Source organism: Galeopterus variegatus, unplaced genomic scaffold, assembly GCF_000696425.1.
Source record: "Galeopterus variegatus unplaced genomic scaffold, G_variegatus-3.0.2 Scaffold4375, whole genome shotgun sequence".
NCBI lineage: Eukaryota > Metazoa > Chordata > Mammalia > Dermoptera > Cynocephalidae > Galeopterus > Galeopterus variegatus.
This window is the reverse complement of record NW_007730486.1, coordinates 75834-98210: the sequence shown is the minus strand read 5'-3', so window position 1 is coordinate 98210 and position 22377 is coordinate 75834. Positions and strand designations below refer to the sequence as shown.

The window sequence follows — 22377 nt, the reverse complement described above, 5'->3', positions numbered from 1 at the left end:
AAAAAAAAAAAAAAAAAAAAAAAAAAAAAAAAAAAAAAAAAAAAAAAAAAAAAAAAAAAAAAAAAAAAAAAAAAAAAAAAAAAAAAAAAAAAAAAAAACAAATATGGTGCTTTACCTTGAAAAATCTTGAACTTTGTGAACTGGGGCATCGAAGGGGCTGCAGCTTGTGAGTTACTGTGCGGTGGTGGAAGGAGGTTTATCTGGAATCAGGTAGAAATCTGTAACACCACATGTGGATGGGTATTATCTTGTTGGTACACAGAAAACTACTCCCCAAAATATGGTGCTTTGGCATGTTGAGTGCTTTGAAAATTAAAATGTCTCAGAAATAAGCCTCAGAATCGAGGTCCCTTGTCTCATTTCCCTCACCCCAAACACAGGGAGGGACTTTCTATGGAATATCCTTATCTGACTAAGAAAGCTTCTGTATCCCACTGGAAAACTGGGAAAATACTCTCTTGTGATTCCTCCATGCGTTGCTCCCTCCCCAGCATATTAAAATAAAAATTTTTATGCCTTTCTTATGAATCTGTGTGTTTACCAGTTGATGTTCCAGAGAATCTTCAGAGGGTTGAAAGGGAAGTCTTCCCTTGGCCCCTATAATCTCATAACACAGGCAGAAATCTGAGGTAACTGGAAACTATTGGGGGTGTATGTGTGTGTGCTTTGTCTGTTTCTGCGTGCCTCAGTTCATCTGGGTGTAGGTTTCTAGTGTTGGTCGTGGATGAAATAGTGTATATTAATCACTTTGGAACAAATTTACATTTTCAGAACAAGTGTCATTGCAGGACTGACTATACAGCATAAAGAGATCACTGTCCTTTATGTGTACTTCAAAAATCCCAAAACTTCTTTGTAAGTTAGGCACAAATTCAATTGTTAGCAAAGCTTAACGTGAATATTGGTGTTTTCCAAATATATTGTGTTTGATTATAAAGTGCTGTCACAGACAGCATGAAGGTCTAAGTAAACCTTTATACAATTTGAAAAATTCTGATTTCTAAAACACATCTGGCCCTAAAGGAACAGGGAACAGTAGATGGTATTATTGAGCGTCTCTTTGTGTCAGGCATTGTGATGGGTGCTGCAGATGCAGAGAGAAACAAGTGTGGTGCCTGGGACACCCAGGGAACTTGCTGCCGCACACTGTGCGGTGTTGTCATAGGTGGCTGTACATGCACCAGCATGGAGCGGTGGAGGGAGCCATTCTTTCTAGCCGAAATGTGCAAGGAAGGCGTTCTGGAGAACGTGACACCTGGATTGTGTTGGAGGGGAGTGGCTAGGAGTTCTCTAGGCAAAGGGAGACGGGCATTTCAGACAGCAGAAGAACGTGCGTGAAGGTACGAATGCACAGAGTTACAAAACAGCAGATCCGAGGTGGTCTCGATAACGTCACGCAGCTGTAATGTGGTGTACCGTTCTGCCAAGGGCTGCCATAGCAAAGTGCCACAGACCGGGTGGCCTAAACAATACAACTCTACTTCTCACAGTTCTGGAGGCAAAAGTCCACGAGCAAGGCGTCAGCAGCACTGGTTTCTTCTGAGACCTCTCTTGACTTGTAGATGGCCGTCTTCTCATTATGTCTTCACATGGTCTCTCCTCTGTGTGTCTGTGTCCTTATCTCCTCCTCTTATGAGGACATCTGTCATATTGGATTAGGGCACACCCTAATAACCTTATTTAATCTTAATTACCTTTTAAAAACACTGCCCCTGCATAGTCACATTCCGAGGTACTGGGGGTTACGACTTTAATATATGAATTTTAGAGGGACACAGTTCAGCTCATAACACATGGTACAGCACAATAGAAGTGTGAGCAAGGCACACGGAAGCCAGAGGAAGGTGCAATGAATTGTCACTGGAGTTGGGGACTGGGAAAAGCTTTAAGGACATAAGTCTTGAAGAATGAGTAGAATTTCATCACGTTGAGAAGGAAGGAATATGACATTTCTTGCTGAAGACACAAAAAATATCCAAGCCATAGGCCCGCCTTAGAGGTCTACAACACACACCACACCTCACACACCCAAAGGCCCAGGGCCTGGTGTGCTCTGATATGGGCTGGTCACACGTTCTCTGCCTCTGCCCCCTGACTGGCACAAGCCACAGTCTCTACCACCCCTGGGCCTCACACTATTTATTCTGGGGACTGGTCCTGCCCCTTCGTTTCTGAATCAGCACAGCAGCAGCTATCTTCCCCACTCCATGCTTCTCCCAGAAGAGGAGAAACTGTTCTTCTTTCCCCTGTCACTTGTCAAGATGCCAACTATCCCTCCCTCTCTTCCCCTGCCTTCTGGAGGTAGTCTCAGTTCTCAGTGTTGTCATCACATGGCACTGGGGAGCACAGCCCATCAGACATGTTGCCAGCTCCTTCGTCAAAATTGAAATGTACCAGGATTATGGAGTTTGATAAAAATGTGATAGCCATGGAGTACTTGTGCACCACAGTGGACGTCTAATATTCTTTTTTTTAACAACAGTTTCTTCTCAAAAGTATTCAGATGTTCTAGAGCTAAGAAAAGCATTGCAAAATTCCTCTTAAATTAGTAAAATTACAGGATTCAGACAATTGCTGTGTCCTGGGTCTTAATGTATACTGTTTACATGCATGTTTGAAATTGGAGGTTGACCTAAAACATTAGGTTTTTTTAAACCCATGAAGCCCAAAATGTTTCAGTAAACTCACTCCTGATTACTGAGCAGTGTGCTCTGGGGTTTAGAGAAGGTGTGTGTATGAAATATATCATACCTAAAGAAACTAAAAGATGTTTGAAAGAAATAATGGAGACTTTCTCAGAGCATGTTCAGAGGAATGCTAGTGATGTTGGTTGTCGAGAAAGTCAAGTTTCCACGGCCAAACAAGACTCCCAAGGCCAAACTTCCAAGCAAGTTTAGGAAGCACTGTGTATTCTCAGATTTTTTGAGAGCAATAATGATAGCATATTAAAAACTCTGTAAGATCCTAATATTGAACTTTGTTTTACCTGGATTCTCAAATATACTGGCCTAAAATGAACCTGGTACTGACCCGTAGAGCACATTCTGAAAAACCCTAGACCACAACATTTATAGTGCTTAAAGTGAACTATCATAGGAATGTTCTGTTTCTCATTTGGAAGTGTACCATGGTAATCCAATTCAGAGGAATTGGATTCTTTTATTATTTTAGGTTTAGAAATGAAAATGTTTTAATTGCATCAATATGACAGATGGAAAATGAATTGGATTTGCTTGACTTGCCCGGTGATTTTTAATTTTTAGAATCTACTATATGAACTAGTAATTATGATGATGCAGCCATTAAATGGCATGTAATTGTATCCATGAAATAATGGATAATGAGCACTTTTTTAATGAAAAAAAATTCTCTAAAGTAATTATTGGATGATGAAAATAAATGAATTCAATTCAGTACTTTAAAAATGAGATCATTACTTTGATCCTTGAAGCAGTCTATATGCATATATAGGTTCCTTCATATGGAAAATTACAACAGAAAAATGCTGAAATAGTAGGAAAATGTGGCACCCACTGTCTTTTATAAATTCAATGTTACAGTTTAAGATGATAAAATTTCTAGAGAGGCTGGGAAGCAGATGTTTCATAGCTAGTAAAAGATGGGATCAGGATTTAGGCCAAGTACTCTTGTCTCTGGGGCTCACACACTTAACCCTTAACTAGATCTGCAGCCAGTTAAAAAACAAATTTGGTAGTGGTAACATTTCTCCTTCCCCCTTCTATCCCCTTCTTGCCACTGCCCCAAGCACCCAACAAAAGTAAATTTTGTGTTGTAAAATTCTAAAATGCAGTCTTAAGTACTCTGATGTTGGAGAATGCTTTGCTCAACTACACTTCTGTATGGCAGTTGTGTAGTGGTAACATTTCTCCTTCCCCCTTCTATCCCCTTCTTGCCACTGCCCCAAGCACCCAAAAAAAGTAAATTTTGTGTTGTAAAATTCTAAAATGCAGTCTTAAGTACTCTGATGTTGGAGAATGCTTTGCTCAACTACACTTCTGTATGGCAGTTGTATTTTGGAATATTTCACATTAGCACTGAAGAAGTGCTCTGTTTTACTACATTGTTAAAATTGCTTCAATCTTTTAAGACCTCATCTGTGAACCACAAAAATATTCATAGTAGCAGTTGGTGTTATTTGTCAAGAAAATTGCTGCTACTGATGATCGTGCACTCAATCCAGTTGATTCTGTGTAGACAGACTGCTAATACTGCCCTAAATCATAAATTGATCATAAAATAGTTTATTTAATGGATATTAATAGACACATGCCCAGATTTTCATAATGGTCATTGTAGCATAGAATTGCAAATGTTTTATAACTTTTTTGATATGAGAGATCTTATATTTGAGAATATAAATTGGGACTCAAATAAGTAATAGTCTAACTTTTGCTCTGATTTATAAAATTTCATTCCCTGTTAATGTCACTTAAGTTTTTCTAAATGTGGGGTGACCCTAAATGTAACTACTAAGTCTTTTCATAAAGTTAATCTTAGGAAATTAATCAGTTGCCACAGTTAATAATAAAATAAACTTTTATATTTTATTTAATATTTAAAGATCCTTTCCTTTCCTTTCCTTTCTCTTTTCCTTTTCCTTCTTTTCCTTTCCTTTTCTTTTCTTTCTTTCAGCAGTTAGCCAGTATGGGGATGTGAACCCTTGACCTTAGTGCTATGAGCACCATGCTCTCCCAAGTGAGCTAACTGGCCAGCCCAATTTAAAGGTTTTTCTGGCAGTGTATTATTAATTTTAGAAATGAGGAAGGGGGAAATTATTTTTCATGGCTGAAATGTCACCAAACACTAAGACTTTGAAGCAGAATTCTTAGGAAAGCTTCTGTGTTCTGAGTCCTCCTCCAAAGAGAAACTGGTGTATGTAGGACTCAGAACCTTTTTAATCTTTTGGTAAGATGGACTGGTTATTGGATGGAGAGTTTACTATCCTTTTACCTCCCTGATCACTAAGGAAATTCTGTTGAAAGAGCGTTCCCATGTAATTCACAAGAAGTGCACTGACACTTGGACTTTGACATGTCTTCCAGGATGCTGCATGTGTATGTGTGCCAAGTTATTGCCCACATGATGTGCAGCACAAAGCGATAGAGTGCCTGTTTCACACAGTCCTCCAACAGGCTAGCTGTGTAGATGGATCACCTGAAGGAGGCCATTGTGCATGCCGAAGTTCTCACAGTTATGGAAGAGCTAAGCCTTCCGTATCCTGGTGTCCTCTCCCCGGCTGCCTTTTCCTCATCCTTGTGTTATACTCAGCTGCTTCCAGGTTCTGTTTGCTTCTGTCTCCCCCATCAGTATGACCAGGGCAGCAAATATTTTATTTTATTTTATTTTTATTTTTTTTCCTTTTTTTGTCTTTTTTTCGTGTCCGGCAATGGATCGCAACCCTCAGTGTCGCGCCCGTACCGGACCGGGACCGGCAACAGGAACGCAAACCTCGGTGCTGCGCCCGCACCTTGCTCAGCCAGTGAGCGGGAACCGGTCTGTATGTGGGATCTGAACCCTCGGCGGGAGCGCCGCCGCGCTCCCAAGCGGCGCACACCGGGCCAGCCCGGCAGCAAATATTTTAAATGGTGGCTGCCACCATCCAGAGCAGCGAGCAATACAGAGGGCCTCATCAACCTCGTTAGCTGACACGCAGACCAAATCACCTGTTGCTTAAATACACAAGTAATCTGTTCAAGAAACTGTAATTGAATTTGTCTTAATCATAGTTAACTCCCTTGGTTGCAACTCGACAGAACATCACCAAATCCACCTTGCTTTCTGACAGAGATGATTTTTTTTGTCCCTATCAATAAATTCTAACATAATCAACAATTCTCTAATTAGCTTAAAATCTAGATCTGTGGACCCAGGCTGGGGTAATGATGTTATAATTGATATTTTTAGAATTTTCTTACTGTCTTTTGAAATATTTCTGATTAGAAAATTTGGAGTTAGATAATTCTGCAGTGGGAAAAAGGCAATTGATATAAAAGGAAAAAGGAAGAATTCTACCTTAGAAATAATTAGGAATATAGTATAATTGCTGTTTGACCATTTACTATGATTCTGACAAACCTAGAAATCAGGCATCATTTACATATTTTCAGCCTTGGACCATCATAGAGAAAGAATTCACTTAGTTCATCAGTCACTGCCAAAGATCAGTAAAATGTAGATACCCATGGTGCTTAGAATGTTTTTAAATATAAATTTTAAAAATTTGATTTATGTAAGCTCATTCTTTTAATACTTCTCTAATGTTCTTTGATGGTTTTCAGAAACTGCCAATTATAATTTTTAAAAATTAGCGTTTGGAGATTTTACTCGTGAGAACCAGGAGTAGGTGTCATGAAAATCACTGGCCTGTATTCACTCTTGAATAAATACCCGTGGAAAATATAACAAACATCGTAAAGTCAAACCCTCCATTTTTTTTTTGTTTGTTTTTACCATTTTTAAATGATCTCAATTGTTTTATACACATTTTTGTTTTTTAAATAATATATAGTAAAAATTAACTTTTTGAGGACTATATGCTTAGCACAATGCCTTGTATATAAGAGCATCTGATATGCTATATATATTCTTTCCATTTAGGTGTGTTCTAACACAGTGTTGTTCTAGGGAACTACTGAAGTCCAAAGGTCTGTTTGCACCTGAACCAACAGTCCCAGGCTGTTGTCATTTTGTAATTGGAGATTATTCTGTCTCCGTCCTCAGCACCTTATGCCACTGCCAGGGTGAGGTGGCTTGGACCACTTCATCCTCACTTTGAACTTTCTGTGAGGTCTCAGTAAGGCCAGAACTGAAATCACCAGAGGAAATGAGATGTCTAACTTGTCACATCACTAACCTCATTTTTACACCCCGATCCTTCTGTAGATTCTGGCCAGCAGAGCTCTGCAGCCTCTTGATAGTCAGCTGGGGAAAGGAACAGGATGGGGCAGGGGGACGTTGTGTCTTTGCCTGTGTGTTTTGTGCAGGTGTTTTACGATACACACTGTGAGCATCTGTCTTTCTCCTTCAAAACTCCTGACTCTGGCTTCAAAGATATGTTTCCCGTGACATAGGCAAGTTATTTCCTCTTTCTGTCTCAGATTCCTCATCTGTGAAATGGGGATGTTAATAGTATCTACTTAATAGGGTTGTTGTAAGGATTAACTGAGTTAATATTTACAAAGTTCTCGGAGCCATTAGTACATAGCAAGGGGGAAAAAATAGTTGTCAGACCACTGGATAAGTTGCTCTATAAGCTCCTTATAGAAAAAGGAAAGATCTGAGAAGATGCTTCTTCAGGTAGAGGGTGATTTGTACTTTCTTTTCCAAAGTAGGAGTGTAGTAATGTGGAGGAATTTGTATCTGAAGGAGCAGAACTGAAAGATATTACCTAAAATATCTGTAGCAAATGTTGGCAGCCAGCCTCGGTCCTGACAAGATGAAGTAATATATGGGAAGATGTTCATAGCAATTCCTTTGGGACTCTTTATAGTAGATTTTAAAGAGAGACAAGAGAAATAAACTGGAAATATATGGGGATGGAGGGAATTGGGGGCAAAGCTTATGCCAAGAGTTAACAGCTATCGTATGTATCTAATAAAGGCTAAAACAGAGTGATTCTCGAAGAGGAGAGAGAGAGATTTTTTCTTTCTTTTTTTTTAAACACCTGTCTGACTTTCCTGTGTTTCTCAGCTTCTTCCGTAGATGGGGGTGCTGTGCCAGTTACCGTGAAGTGTGACACCTCTTCGTGTTCTCCCCAGATATTTCTTGGGAGCCTGGGGGACAGAGATACACCATGACCTGGGCTTGTGCTCCACCTCACCATGCACGGCCTGCATTGGGGCTGGCCCTGCCATTCCTGACCCTGGGCTTGGTCGCTCATTCGGGCAGATGGCTGCCCTTTGCCCTGGCTCTCCTGGCTGGAAGCAACTTAATTATAATTTGCTATTAGTCTCAGAGGTGCAGCCCTATCAACCTGCAGCGTGTGTTTATCTTGTAATCCACAGACAAGAAGAAGGGAGGCAAATTCCAGCCTTTTAAGAAGCTGTTTGGCAAAAGGAAAAAGAAAGACGCTTCGTTGGCTCGGGAGGAGTCTGTAGGGAAGAAGAGGTACTCTCCCCGGAGTGGCAGCAATGGGACCTTCTCTTCGGATGAGGAGACTCTGGAGGACAATCTGAGGTGATTTATAAAGAAAAACGAAATTTTGAGAGAAAAGATGGCGACGGGTCTGGAGCGGAGGGAAGAAGAGGTACTCTCCCCGGAGTGGCAGCAATGGGACCTTCTCTTCGGATGAGGAGACCCTGGAGGACAATCTGAGGTAATAACTTACACTTTCTTTTCACGTCTTTGGTGGAATCCCGGGTGGCGAATGGGATCCCAAAGGAGGCAGGTGCTGGTTTGGGTTTCAGCGGGCAGGAGCAGGATCACAAACGTGTTCATCTCTGGGAAGGCAGAAGACCTGGGGCAGACTGGGGTCCCTTGGTGCATTCTGTGTGGAGAAGTCACCTTGGGGAGTTAGCCAATGAGTCTGACCTCATTTTCCTGGCATGCACAGGGAATGGGCCTTCATTTCACCGCCCTCACTGGCCTAGCTCAACAAAGTTCCTCAGATTGAAGACCATGCTCCTGTGTGCCCCGAGCAAGGGTGTCACAGGGTGGATTTTATACCCATGTCGAGGACGCAGATTGCTCGGGCATGGGTGGTCATCCTTCATACCCCTGGCCACCTCTAGCAGCTTGGGGAGACTGTCTGTAATGGTGCTTTTAACTCCTACCTCTCCCCTACCCTGCCTTTCTCCCTCTCTCCCTTTCTTCCTTTTTTCCTCTTCTTGGAACACAGGCACTAAATCTAGCTGTGACAGTGTGAGAAACTCGGGAAAGCAGGGTCAGGAGATACTTTCTCACCTGAGTGCTGGGAATTGAAGTCAGAATCAGAGATGGTTAAACTCTGGTACTGACAACTTAGAAATCTGCTCCTCTGAGAAGCCTTTTCCGCCTACCGGATCTGATTTATTTGCCCTTGCCTGTGTTCCTCCAGCGTCACGTGCCCGGTTCCAGAAAAGAACTTGTCACTTTCTGTAGAAATTACTGATTTGCCTGTCTGTCTTTCTCACTCGACTGTCAGGGACTAGGTTTTATTCAGCCTCCTTTTAGGTGCTCAGAAATGTTTTCTATGAATGCTGGGCACTGCATAAGTTACCTGAAAAATGTTGAAGGGATAGATGGTGTAATCTGTGATATTCTTACTGTGTTCCAAGGACAGAGACAAAAACACTCTCTGTAGGAGGTATCAGTGAGTAAATTCTACAAGACACTACTGTTGTGCCCAAATTACAAACCTGCAGACAGCAGTGCACATTGAGTTGCACAGTGTTCACCAACAGAATTTGTTAGTCCTCATCAAATTTAACTGAAGGAAAGGATTTAACTGGAGGGAGAACACAGCTAGCACTAACTAACCCAGTTGTTAGAATGTCAGTACTGACGTATTGTTGAGTATTGTCCTGTATGAATCAATTTTGATTTTACCTCAATTTCTTCAGTTATAAGACAGGAATATGCACTTTTTTGCCTTATGGTATCAGAATGAGGTACAGATACTAAAATGTGACCATGTATGAGTTTAATGCAAAATGAGGTTATCAAAAAAAAAAAATTACAAGGGCTGGCTGGTCAGCTGAGTTGGTTAGAGCTTGGTGCTGATAACAAAAATGTCCAGGGCTCGATCCCTGTACTGGCCAGTCACACCCCCCAAAAAAAAGAAAGAAAGAAAAAGAAAAAAATTACAACAGATTTGGTGATAGATCTACTTGGCTGTTATTGGAGATTCATGAATTGGGGTAGCCTCCATTCTACAAAATAGAATGAGAGCTCCCACTGGCAGTAGCAGAACCGTGGGTTTTAGAAGGTGGAAATAAGGGAACAGAACCATAGGGAAAAAAGCGATTGGCTAACCTAGGATAACTCCAGGTCACTTTTTTGTAAGGGTTAAAAGCAGAGGGGACTACCTTATTACGCTGACTCAAGTAGACTGGAATCTCCTGACTTCAGGAAAAATCTATCTGTTTTGGGACCTATCTGCTTCCTTAAAGTTTTAGTTTGATTATGTGGCATTTAGCATGAGTGACTCCATTTTGGTTGGTCTGGTCTGTTGGCACCTAGTACAGGAGCTCAATCCAAAACATTGGCTTTCAGCATTTTTGTTTAACAATTCCCCCCTTTTGGTCGGGTTCTTACCTGACATAATAACCAAATGTTTTAACATAGTGACAAAAATAATGACAAACATCAAATTTCCAAAAATTGTACGAGATTTGTAAAATCAATAACATATCCATAAATATAACTTAAAGAAGGTTTGGCATCATTTATTATTGGACAATGCTTTCCATATGATTTAACATTTCAAATAAGTCTGATTAGTTTAATATCTCTCTTTTGCAAGTAAGGTGAGAGATGCATCCTTGAAGGCTTTCCAGGGGCCCAACTGGAAGATCCCAAAGTTAATTCAAGGTCAAAAGGACTTAATTTAGAATTCAATTTTGGGAAGTCTGTCAAAAATGTCAAAAGATTTAAAGCATTTGATCAAATATGGTCTTGGTTATCTATTTAGTCGAAGTGACAATAAGAAATTAAAGTCAAATGCAAAAGTTAAACAGTTGTGAACAAAAACTTAGCTCTTTTAGTATTGAGAAGACTCACTTTTCTTAAGTAATCAAAGACCTAATAAAGGACACTATAAAACACAAGAAATTACCTTGATAAGACACGGAATCTTCATTTCCTAGGCCAATTGCTTAAAAGGGAAAACAAAAAACAAAAAAAAAACCTTTCACATCCTCAGACCAATACTCCAAGAAAACTTTGTCATTTTAACAGAGAAGATGAAATTCTGCTTTTGTATCAGTGTACTATAATACTAAAGCTAGTTTTACTAAAACCTTATAAATAGATCCATCCACTCTCAGTCAGCTTTGACCATACAAGATAAGATTTCTTTTTTAAAAAAAAAATTGCCAGCTTTTCTTTTTTTTAATAACAAAAATGCATCCTTCATACCTTTTCTTATCAAACACTTCTTACTTTCCTTGCATACAGAGTTGTTGCCCTTATAATTTTAGTAGTTTAATTGCATATATTCATTATAATTTTTAGCTCTTAGTAACCTTAATTTCTAATAAAAACTAGCCAGCATTATAAACTCTTATATCAGCATTCACCATTTCATAATTTCTAGAAATAATTTTTATGTTTATTAGCAGACCTAAATATATTTAGCTTATCTATGCATTATAAAAATAAGACGCCAAAGATTTTAAATTTTAAATTATGCTTAGTAAGTTTTAGTGTCTTTAACTTATTTAGAAATGACCCAGACATTTAATGCATATCTGTTAGCTTAATTTCACTTAAATGTTTCAAAAAGTTTTTTAATTTTTTTAACTTCGCAAAGTTGCCATAAAGATTTTTGAAACTATTTAAATAGACATTTTATAAAACATAGTTATGGTTGAAAGGTTTGCTTATATACTTTTATCCCATTTATATCATATTTAATTTACCTATTTTTAATAATTATCCTTGAATTGCTCATGAAAATTTTATGAGACATTAAACAAAGCTAGCCTCTATCTTAAGTTATTTTGTTTTTCGTGTTGACAAATCAGGCAAGTACTGGAAAAATCACAGAAGCAAAGAGACTAAAAAGTTAGACATGGGTCTTCCCTTTCCTTTTTTTCACGACTGACATGCATCAGGCAAATCATTTTTATTGTGCATTCTGCTCTTTGGTTGGATTTATAGTTTTATGATGGTAAAAATCTCGCAGGGACAACACAAACCTGCCTGACGAGCAAACCCAGGCAAAAGTGCATGTATTATATTTAATGATGTAAATGTAGATACAGAAGCAGATCTCACAGCTTTCACTCGAAAACTTTCAGCCGCATACATTCCAGGTCCGATAATTCCAGGCTCACTAGCTAGATCTGGCAAATGCGACAAGTTAAAACTACCCACTTGGGGCTGGCCCGTGGCTCACTCAGGAGAGTGTGGTGCTGATAACACCAAGGCCACGGGTTCGGATCCCATATAGGGATGGCCGGTTTGCTCACTGGGTGAGCGTGGTGCTGACAACACCAAGTCAAGGGTTAAGACCCCCTTACTGGTCATCTTTTTATTTTATTTATTTTATTTATTTTTTATTTTTTTGTCTTTTGTCTTTTTCCGGGTCCGGCAACGGATCGCAACCCTCAGTGTTGCCCCCGTACCGGACCGGGGACCAGCAACGGGATTGCAACCCTTGGTGTTGCTCCCGCGCCTCGCTCAGCCAGTTGAGCGGGAACCGGTCTGTGATTGCAACCCTCGGTGTTGCTCCCGCGTCTCGCTCAGCCAGTGAGCGGGAACCGGTCTGTGTGTGGGATCCGAACCCTCAGGCGGGAGCGCCACCGCGCTTCCCAAGCGGCACACTATCCAGTATGCCACCGGGCCGGCCCCTGGTCATCTTTTTAAAAAAAAGAAAAAAAACCCAAAAAACTACCCACTTGGATGGCTAAAGCTTTCTGCCAATTTTTGTGGAGAAGGCTTTTAAGACTTTTCATTTGCCCATTTTCCAAATAGTTTCTTCTTCTGGCTTTCTAATGATAGTAATTTCCCTGAAGTTTATATTTCCAAAAGATAACTATCACATTTTAGAGAAGACAGGGTAGGAAATTCATATGTAAAAGGCCCAGAGAAAACCTATTGTCAGAGGTCAGTCTTATGGAGACAGTGGACTAGACTGAGGAGACATCCAAAGGGCTGTCTGAATGTTTCCAAAGACCCGTCTGAGTGGACAAGACATTCATTTCTGCTAAAACTGGATTTGTTGCATTTTCCTTTAATTTGGTCTTGAGGTTTCTCTTTGTAGAGTGGCGATAAACTCTATCCATGTGACGGATGTGTCAAGGTAGCCACTCTCTAGGAGAGTCCTGACTGGGAGGAGAGCGTTTAGGTTTAGGTGGGTCAGTTAGGTGAGATACAGAGGGGAATTCAAAAATGGATGCTGAGGCAACACAGAATTATGGGAATTTACTATAGGATTTTTTTGAGGAAGTACAGAGGTGGGCCTAGGAGAAGTTTCAGACTTGTTCAAAATAACCAGCCGAATGCCAGAAAGGTGTATTTTGGAGACCAACTTAGTTGTATATGTGGCTTTTCAATTAGTTTCTGTTTTTTTTTTTTTTTTTTTCTTTTTTTGTTTTTTTTACTGACCAGTAACGGGATTTTTTTTTTTTTTTTTCCTTTTTTGTCTTTTTTACTGACCAGTAACGGGATTGCAACCCTTGGTGTCGCACCCGTACCGTGCTCAGCCAGTGAGCGGGAACCGGTCTCCACATGGGATCCGGTCTCCACATGGGATCCGAACCCTCGGCGGGAGGCCTCTGGGCTCCCAAGCGGCGCACTCTCCAGTGCGCCACCGGGCCGGCCCTAGTTTCTGTTTTTTAACTGGATTACTGAGTTCAGGGCAGGGCCCATTAGTAGATAGGGCCAACAAAGCACTTCTTTTCCTAGACTAAGCAGAGAGAGTTCTGCAAATGATGCAAACCTGCTTGATCGGAGGGCCTCTTATAAACACTTTATCCAGCTCTCTTTTTACCTTCAGGGTAGGATAAGATAGTAACTAAGTGAAAAGGTTGACAGATTTCATTTTTCTTGTCAGTTAGTTGCTTCAGTTTTTTATTTGTTTTTTAGAGGCAAAACTTTTTGAAATATTTTTAGAAGCTTCTGTACATCAATCAGAATAGACACGCCTGTGTGGGCCTCATTTGGGAGTCCTTGTTTTTAAGTGCCCTTCTTAGATGAGCAGTCATATTCATCTGGAATGTTCAATATTGAGGCCATTGTAATTCTAAGTTATCTTTGGTGATATTTTGCCATTTTTGTAAGTATTTGTAGCTTCCAGGTCCTAGTACTTATACATGTAAAAGACAAGTGGACTCGGAAGGTATTCAGTTCTTTAGAAATTAAGGATTTCATTTTTATGTTGAATTTTTGGTCTCTCAGAGCCAAAATAGAAGCCTAAAAGGGAGATATCACAGGGTTGGGTTGTGTAATGCTTTCACGGTGTACTTCATTGCACAGACATTTTCTTGAGGCTGGCAGCTGCTATCCCTTCTGTGTCCAGACTGTCCTCTTACAGTAGTTTTATATGTTGATGGCAAGTGCTCTGATAGCTCTTAAGTGCCTGAACTGTGCCCACGGGTCAAGTTGTGGCTTTGCTTCTGAGATCCCCTTGACCAACCTAACCAGTGATTTTCTCTTACCTAAGTGCACACAAAAAAAGAAACAAAGAACCCAAATTCCTATGAATTTCAAAAACTAGAATTTATAGCCTCTGTAGTAATCAACATTTACTGCCAGTTTCTGTCTTACCCAAACAGCTGAGGCCTCCCTGCAGGACCCAGTCCTGTTTTTCTCTCTACGTCCACTCTTGCTGGTGGTGATTCATCAGCCACCACAAACTCTGATATTCTTTCTCACAGCACAAACTAATCCCTGGTACTCCTCCTAAGGTTATATACTCTATCACAGAACAAACTAACCCTAGATTTGAAAGCCACAAAGATCTGAGGGCTTGCTATGGCTGAATACTTGTCCCCTCCAAAGCTTTATGTTAGAGTTTAATCCCTAATATGTTTTTTGGTTTTTTTGCATGGCTGGCCAGTACAGGGATCCAAACCTGTGACCTTGGTGTTATAAGGCTGCACTCTAACCAACTGAGCTAACCGGCCAGCCCTTTAATACCCCATAAGATATTTGAAAGGTGTGGCCTTCAAGAGGTGATTGGACCATGATGGCTAAATACTCATGAATGGATTAATTCATTCATGGATGAATCAGATAATGGATGAATAGTTTGTAATGGGAGTGGCACTTACGGCTTTATAGGGAGATAAAGAAGTATGTTAAGACACAAGTGCTCTTGTTCAGCCCTTGCTGTATGATACCCTGCATCACCACAGGACTCTGTCGGGAGTCCCCACCAAGAAGAAGGCCTTCACCAGGTGCTGAGCTATGACCTTGGACTTTCTGGCCTCCAAAATTGTAAGAAATTTTATTTCTCTATAAGTTACCCAGTTTCATGTATTGTGTTATCAGCTACAGAAAACGAACTAATACAGAAAAATTGGTACCAGAAGTGAGGTGTTGCTAATAATGAATACCTGAAAATGTGGAAGTGACTTTGGAACTGGGTTATGGACAGAGGCTATAAGCATTTGGAGGAGAAGGCTAGAAAAAAGCCCAAACTCTAGTGAGAGTATAAAAGACAAGAAAATGGGGATGAGTTTGGAATTTCATAGAGATTGATTAAATGGTGGTGACCAGAATGCTGATAGAAATATGGATAGTAAAGACCATTCTGAGGAGGTCTCATGAAAATGAGGAGGAGCTTATTGGAAATTGGAGCAAAGGTCACCCTTGTATATAAACTAGCAAAGAACTTGGCTGTATGTGTCCATGCCCTAGGGCTTTATGAAATGCAGAACTTGAGTTATGAACTAGGATATTTGGCAGAAGAAATATGTAAGCAGCAAAGCATTCAGGCTATTGCATGCCCACTCTTAACTGCATACAGCAAAATGAGAGAACAAAGAGATGACTTAAAGATAGAATTTAGAATTCAAAAAGAAGCAGAGTGTAAAAAATTGAAAAACTCTCAGCCTGGCTAAATAAAGAGTAAAAAAGTGTTCTGGAGAGGAAGCCAAGTGTGTAGCCCAGCAACTGTCTGCTAAGGAGATTAGTACAGAAGGAAGGGATCATCTAGAGAAAGGAAGAAAGGCCTTGAAGGCATTTCAGAGATCTTCCAGGCTGCCCCTCCCAGTATAGGCCCAGAAGTCTAGGAAGACAGAATGGTCTTCCAGATCTCAGGGAACAGTAAAGGGCATGGGCCCTATATTGGCTCATTGCCCAGGCCACTTTTGGGATGCTGCTCCCAGCTCCCTGGCTGCTCCAGCTGCTCCATCCACGGCTAAATTGGCCCCAGGTTCTGCTGGACCCACTACTTTGGAAGATACAGCTGGAAGCCTTGACAGCATCCACAGTGTTAATTCTGCAGGCTTGTAGATAATGCAAGAGCTGTTGAGTCATGGCAGCCTCCACCTAGATTTCAAAGGATGTGTGGGAAAGCCCGGGGGCCCAGGAGGAGATTTGTTGTGGGTGGAGTCACCACAGAGATCCTCCAGTAGAGCAATGGCATGTGGAAAAGTGGAGTCAAAGTTGCAGTAGAGAACCCCCACCAGGGCCATGCCAAGTGGAGCCATGGGAGCAGGACCACTGGTGAGATGCCAGAACTGTAGGGGTACCAGTGTGCAGGGCCAGCCTGGGAGGGCTGAAGCATGGGCTGAGTCCAGGAAAGCTGAAGCCAGTTTGCACACCAGTGTGCAGAGAATGTCAGACATGACAAGGGAGATTATTCTCCAGCTTTAAGATTTAATGCCTGCCCTGCTGGATTTCAGACTTGCTTTGGGCTGGTTATTTCTTCCTTCTTTTCTGTTGTTCCCTTCTGGGATGTGAATGCATACCCTATCCTTGTCTCACCATTGTCTCTTGGAGGTAGATAACTTACTTTCACTTCACAGATGGGACTTTAGCCTTTGGCCTTTTGCATTGGTGCTGGAATGAGTTAAGCCTTTGGAGCTATGAGTATGCAATTAATGTATTTGTATGTGAGAAGGAAATGAGCTTTAGGAGCCTGGAGCAGGATGGTACAGGTTGAATGTTTGTCCCCTCCAAAGCTCATGTTGGAACTTAATCCCCAATATTATATTTGAAAGGAGGAGCCTTTAAGAGATGATTGGACCATGATGGCTTTGTGCTCATGAATAGATTAATTCATTCATGCATTAAAAGGTTAATGGATGAATGAGTTATCACGGGAGTGGTACTAATGGCTTTAAGAAGAAGAATGTTAAACGCTGTTGTTCAGCCCTTGCTACGTGATACCCTGCTCGCCATTTGACTCTGTCAGGAGTCCCCACTAAGCGGAAGGTCCTCACCCATGCCCTTGGACTTTCTGGTCTCCCAAACTGTAAGAAATAAATTTTATTTCTTTATAAATTACCCAGTTTCAGGTATTCTGTTATCAGCAACAGAAAACGGACTAAGAGCCAGCCCCGTGGCTCACTTGGGCGAGTGCAGCGCTGGTAGCCCTGAGGTTTGGATCCTATATAGGGATGGCTGGTTTGCTCACTGGCTGAGTGTGGTGCAGACCACACTGTGCCCAGGGTTGTGATCCCCTTACTGATCAAAAAATAAAAGAAAGAAAAAGAAAACGGACTAGTACAGGGCTCAGTGCAAAAAGATCAGAGTCTGACCCAAGAGAAACTTACAACCCTCAGGGTCCCATGAGAAAGACAGGGGACCTCAAAAGCGGCCAGTGGTGACTCTCCTGCATTCCCCAGATTTTGGGTGTCATCAGCAACGTCCTTTAGGTTCCTTTGTCAGTTGCCAGAATTGTCAAAGACACAATTACAGCAAATTTAGTGATAAATCCACCTGGTGGCTTTTATTTGTGATGCAGCCTCCATTCTGCAAAATGGATTGAGAGAGTCCACTGAGTAGTAGCAGAACAGCGGTAAGAGCAAGGAAGCAGACAATAGAAAAAAAAAAAAAAGATTGGTTAACATCAGTTTAATTCAGGTAGCTTGTTTGTAAGGGTTAAAGCAGAGGGGATGCCCTTATTTTGCTGATACAGGTAGACTGGAATCTCCTGTTTTCAGGAAAAAGTGGTCTGTTTTGGGATCTATCTCCTTCCTTAAAGTTTCAGTTTGATTATGTGGCAATAAGCTTGAATGAATCCCATTTTGGTTTGGTCTGGTTTGTTGGGGCCAGTGTGGGGGCTCTGTCTGAAAGAATGGCCTCCCATATTTTTGTTTAACAAGTTCAAGTCTGGGAAGTTCTCCTTTGGTAGGACAGCCCTGTGAAAACACATCCAATCCTTTCCTTTTTATAGTAGGTTATGGTTTTGCCAGGTCCTTAATTTCTTACTGAATTGTGTCGACTTTTAGAGGATCCTGGACTCTGGTGGTTCTCTTCCCATTTAAGTCCTATGCTATCTCCCTGCTGAGGTTTTCCTTAAGGTTTTAAGTTTTACAGTCTTGGAAAAGTCCACGTTGGATCAAACAGCTACATTTCTATAAAATATAGGTGATGTCACATGTTCTCATTATTGACTCTTGTTTATAAACCTACATTTATCAGACACGCACTGTATTTTAACTAAACACTTTTTATAATAAACTCATCTCATAAATAAGGAAGTTAGAAGGATAAGCTTTTGACTATGAATTTTAAAAATGTTTCTTTAAATATTTTAAAAATTAAGATAGAAATACAAGAAAATAGAATTGTAAAATATGTATTCCCCTTCTAGGAAATTGACAATTTCAAAGTTATTCTGTTTACAAAATAAATATTACATGCATTGTTAGCAGTATAGCTGAATTTCTGATTATTCGTCCTATTTACAGATGGAAAAAATGAAAAATATTGTTTCCAACAATTTAATTTAGTTCATTGCTCAATTAACAGACACGTTACTTTACATTGTGTAATGATTCAAAAAATTTTCTGTGCATTTTATTCATTATCTCAAAAATGGGCAGTGTGCCAATGAAGGTGAGATTTCTGTACTGGGTGGGGATTTAAAAGAGCTGAACTTTAATGTGCCGTCTTTGGACTCTAAAAATCTGTTATTCTAGAAATGTCTCCATGGCCAAGAATAGCTCTTTATTGATCTGCTCCTTCTGCCTGAAATTTTCCATTTCCTTTGGGCTTTTAAAGCATTCTGTTTTTTTCTCTAGGTTAGAAGCTTTTATCTCTCCTAGGCTGCTGCTTTTAAATTATACATGCCTCAGGAAAAGCAAAGCAATAAAACTGATCAGTTTTTAACAATTTAATACGACTTCCTTTCTTAATTAAATACAACTAATATTATGTTTCTAAAAGTGTGTTAAATAGATGTTACATTTAAAAAGGGAGAGAGAGTCATTGTGGTAAATAGGTTTGGGAAATTCTGGGCAAAAACAAACTAAATAGAATCCTTTATATGGGACTTGACAGAGGTTTTACTATGCTAAAGTCCCCTGTGAATCCCTAAGAAGAGGGATGAGTATGGAACATTCCCAAGATTCCCTTAACTACACACCCTTTTTTCACAGAGACTCTCCAGTAGCATGTATTAAAGCTACCACTAACTGAACTTATGTAATGTGTTTTCCATAGGTGAACTTTTACTATTTACCACAACTCTGTAAGACTGACATTATTATCCCCAATTCAAAGATGAGAAAACTGAGGCCAGTGAGTGTCTTGCCTAGATCATACAGCTGGTTAGTCCTTAAGCCATTATTCAAGCAATAAAGAGTACATTCTCAATCGTCCACTACTATGCCTGTCAAGGAGGCTGCAGCCTTACTGGGGTGTTAGTCACACGGCCCTGAGTTGTCATCCTGGCCCTACGTCACTATGCTCAGGTGTCTTCCTGCCTCCACCTACCTGACTACTTACTGCTACTTACTGGGACTCCACTAGTCCTGCTTCCAGTTTCTACTGAACACCAGGTATTAATTATATCATGCACAACTACAGCACTTTATACTGAGTGCCAGTTGTAAGCACAGTGAGAAGTAAAGGTCCTCCAGAAAGGGTGAGCCCACTCTGGGACTGGGACAGTCAGGAAAGGATTCAGAAATGAGGAGGCCTGGAGCTGGCTCCAGATAGTGGGCAGGACTTGGAGTAGCTGAGAGGTAAGGCATGAACCTGTCAGATAATGACATAAGAAGAAACTTTCACACAAGAATAAATGTGGCAAATTGAATAGGAGGTAACTTTCCAACTTACTCTATGAGGCCAGCATTACCCTCCTATCAAAATGAAACAAAGACATCAACACAGATCAATATCCCTTATGAATATAGACAAAAAAATCCTCAACAAAATACTAGCAAACTGAATCCAGCAACATATAAAAGGATTATATACCATGACCAAGTGGGATTTAATCCCAGGAGTGCAAGGTTGGTTTAACATACAAAAATCAATGTAATAAACCATAGGAACAAAATAAAGGACAAAAACCACATGGTCGTCTCAATAGATGCAGAAAAAGAATTTGATGAAAACCAGCACTCTTTCATAATTAAAAAAAAAAAAAAAAAATTTCCACACTAAGAATAGAAGGGAACTTCTTCAACTTGATAAAGGGCATCTACAAAAAATCCATAGTTAATGTCATGCTTAATGGTGAAAGAATGAATGTGTTCCCCTTAAGATCAGGAACAAGACAAGGATGTCTTTACTCATTCCTTCTATTCAACACTGTACTGTACAGTACTATACCGTAGGTTATAACTGAGACAGTTAGAAAAGGAGAAGAGAGGAGCAAGATGGCGACGGGTCTGGAGCGGGCATGCCAGAGGACAGAGCTAGCCTGAGAAGTGTGCGCTGTGCTGCCAGAGTACTATTTGCATTTCCAAGAGCAACAAAAAACAAATAAATCACTGATCAACTAATCTACAATGAAAAAAAGCAACTACAGTCTCGAGGTTTTAGGGCCGATGCAAAAGAAGTTTCCTGAGAGTGCCCCAACCGCGCCGGGAGACCGAGCAGCCCAAGGCAACAAAGGCCAGGAAAGACAGCAGTGGCAACGCAGAGACGGAGAGGAAGGCGCAGGACCGGCTCAGCTCTGGGAGCTTTGTGGGTGACCCCCAGCCCAGCCCCGCTTGGGGGGCAAAGGCCCGCCCAGCCCCCGCTTACCACACCAGGCTAGGCGCCTTCATCAGCGCTGCCTCCATTTTCTCCGGGGGGGCGGAGCCGGTAGGCTCAGATTGGGCAAGCCAGCCATCTTCGCTTGGCGCGGCTCCTCACTGAGTCGTGCCACTTGTGTGCCTCAGCGCAGGGCCCCCCAGGGCCTGTGGACCGGCCACCAATCCCACTCCACCTGCGGATCTCTGGCGGGGCTGGTGGCGTGGGGAGCCCCTGGCCAGCATCGGGAGGGCAGGGAAGAGGATCCCGGCCAGACTGTCACTCCAACACACCTGGGGCTTTGGTCCCAGGTAAACTCCCTGCTTCCGGGAGGCAGATACCATCTCTGTGGCCTTCAGTTCGGAAAAACCCCAGACTGATTTCTGGTTGGGAGAGGGGTGACCGGGGTGCCCCCGAGCCCGCTTGATCCTGCCGGAGAGCTGACGGCCTGAGGGCGCCAAGCCGGCTCACGCCGGGGGGATTCAAAGAGGAACTGTGTGCTGTAGGATCCTCCCCCGGGGGGCTCGCACCCTGGTGTGGGAGATAACTCAACCACACAGAGGGCCGCAATACCGGGGGGAAGGTGGGAGGCCCAGAGAGGACCTTAACAAGGACTGCAGGAATGCCCACAGTGTCTCGGGGCTGGGCGGGGCTGAGAGACGAGGATTGCAGAAGACACGCCCCAGCCCTGTACTGAGTGCACAGAGAGGGGAGGGGTCCGGCAAAGGAGGAGGAGTCTCGAAAAAAAAGACGCACCCTCCGGGACGCCCCATCGTGTGCACACAGAGAGGGGAAATGCCCGGATAGCGAGGCGGAGATTTACAGATCTCACACACCCTGTCGGGCCAGCAGGACAGGATCCAGCTGCCAGGGACAGAACTCAAGGATCAGAGAGAACTCCCAGAGCTGACCAGAGAGGAAACTTCTCGGTAAGGCACAAGCCCCGAGGTAAACACACATATAGATCACTAAGGGCCATCTGAGCAGTCACAGAGTAGGCAAACCAAATTGACAAACACAGCCATACCTTAGTTAGCCAGAGGGTCAAACCTGTGCACAGTGAAACTCCCTGCCAAAATGAGTAAACATCCAAAAAAAGATACCAGAAATGCAAAAAACCAAGAAAGTACACCACCAAAAGTTAATAAAGCTCAAACTCTAGATCCTATACCACAAGAAGCCCTTGAAATAAGTGACAAGGAATTTTGAGTGATAATCCTAAAGAAACTGAATGAGATACAAGAAAACTCAGCTAGACAGCATGAAGAAATAAAGAAAAATATACAAAACCTGAGAGAGGAAGTGTACAAGGAAATCAATGTCCTAAAAAAAAATGTAGCAGAACTTACAGAACTGAAGAAGTTATTCAGAGAAATAAAAAACACAATGGAGAGTTTAACCAGCAGGCTAACGGAAGTTGAAGAGAGAACCTCTGTACTTGAAGATGGGCTGTTTAGAATAACACAAGCAGAAAAGAAAAAAGAAAAAAGTATCAAAGATATTGAAGGAAACCTGAGAGAGATATTAGACAACCTTAAACGCTCAAATATCAGAGTCATGGGTATTCCAGAAGGG

General features: G+C 41.6%; 1 protein-coding gene across 3 annotated transcripts in view; it reads left to right on the top strand.

The window, feature by feature from the left end:
- The window catches only part of KIAA1211 (KIAA1211 ortholog), a 149050-nt gene that overhangs the window by 77307 nt on the left and 49366 nt on the right, over positions 1-22377 (top strand). For all 3 annotated transcript variants that reach the window (XM_008587412.1, XM_008587411.1, XM_008587409.1), the window contains exons 2-3: positions 8025-8127; positions 8267-8335. The gene's annotated coding sequence lies outside the window, so the exon portion shown is untranslated. The remainder of the gene's footprint in view (positions 1-8024; positions 8128-8266; positions 8336-22377) is intronic.